The sequence below is a fragment of the Arabidopsis lyrata genome (genome assembly GCF_000004255.2).
Source record: "Arabidopsis lyrata subsp. lyrata unplaced genomic scaffold ARALYscaffold_474, whole genome shotgun sequence".
Classification (NCBI taxonomy): domain Eukaryota; kingdom Viridiplantae; phylum Streptophyta; class Magnoliopsida; order Brassicales; family Brassicaceae; genus Arabidopsis; species Arabidopsis lyrata.
The window spans coordinates 6,140-7,843 of NW_003302232.1; the positions used below are offsets into that span (position 1 = coordinate 6,140).

General features: G+C 25.5%; 1 pseudogene; it reads left to right on the forward strand.

Moving 5' to 3' along the window:
* The first annotated feature begins 997 nt into the window (after positions 1 to 997).
* On the forward strand, positions 998 to 1,520 carry LOC9298515 (annotated as a pseudogene).
* The last annotated feature ends 184 nt before the right edge of the window (positions 1,521 to 1,704 follow it).

Below are 1,704 nucleotides of genomic sequence, written 5' to 3' on the forward strand. Positions count from 1 at the left end.
TCTAATTATCATGTATCTTTTGATATGTTAGGATTCATTTGTTTTGAAAAGATAGATGTTTCACCATTTTGGGATATTGGTTTCTATAATTTTTTTACTGATATGCAATTTTAACTGATATGTTTTTAAATATACTGTTATATAATAGCTATTGTTTAGTTATAATAGTTGATCTTTAACATTTACTCCCTTTGTTCCTAGATATTTGATGTTTTAGGTTTTTTTTCTTGTTCCACAAAGATTGATGTTTTGTAATAGCATCATTACTATTTTTATTTGTGACCAATAGAGAAAAGGGATAAATAAAATTAATATTATTAAACTAATAATAAAAAAATATAAAAATATAAAAATGAATTTTTTTTAATCAGTGTGTAAAACTCAAAACATCACTCTTCTAGGAACATAGAGAGTATCTATTAACAAAACTATATATGATATTCTAAATTTAATTATTTAGTATTGTGGATCTCATATCAGCATATAAAAACTTTGAAAACCTTCGAATAAGTTGTATGTCGAATAAACTTTTACTAACATTTATTAGTTATTTAGATTAAAAGTATTGTGAGGAAAATGAATTTTTATATAAACAAAATAATAGTTTTCAAATACAATATGAGTTAGGCTTTTAAAATTTTAATAATTAATTATATTTATAATTATAAATAGTTAGTCCATTTAATTTATTTGGCTTAAAACTATATATGTCAATTTGAACCTCATACTCATTATTAATTTGGTTTAGAATATCGAAATAAGTTAAAATTAATCATCTGTTTCTTATATTGAATTGGATATCGGTACTTGTCTTTAGTTTTTTTTTTGTTATATTTGAAACGTTGATAGAAACCATTAACTTTAAGTTTTGTAGTCTTTTTTTTGTCAAAATTTTTAATTGTCATTAAATATTACGCTAACTTTATAGTTTTTTTGATAGTTACGTTATAATTTCAATGACCTATATATAGGTAAGATAACTTCATATTTCAAATAACAGATACAAATCATTGTTTCTTACATTTGTTTTTCATAAAATAAGAATAATTCTTGTACATTTCAAGCGTAAGTAGATATGTCTAAATTTAGCTCTCAAATTACTACGCTATTCATCGTTGTAGCTTTGGTGTGTGTGTTTGTTCCGGTTTTCTCAGTCGAAGAAGCTGAAGCAAAATCATTATGGAATACTTGTCTTGTAAAAATCACTCCTAAGTGTGCGTTGGATATAATCGGTGTTGTCTTTTAAAATGGAACCATCTCTGATCCTTGTTGCAACGATCTCGTCAAAGAAGGGAAAGTGTGTCACGATACGCTTATTAAATATATTGCAGATAAACCCATGTTAATTGCCCACGAAACTGAATACTTGAAGAAGAGTGCTGACTTGTGGAATCATTGTGTCTCAATCTCGAAAATTGCTTGAAATATGTATTGCTTGTACTATTTTTACCGAATAAATTGATATTTCTCTGTTGTTAGATTTCTATTACCACAAACATTTATATTTTCACTTTACTACAATATTCACTAAAGGGATTCTTTCTGAAAAAGACAAACTTAAACTTATTATTTTCTATTTGAACTTTAAAACAAACTTTTCTATTAAGAATCGAATAATAATTTAAAATCTACAATATTAAGAGTAGCTCTAATATATGAGTAAAGGCCCAGTCAGTACTCGAATCAATCTGTCCCCCCCTTTTT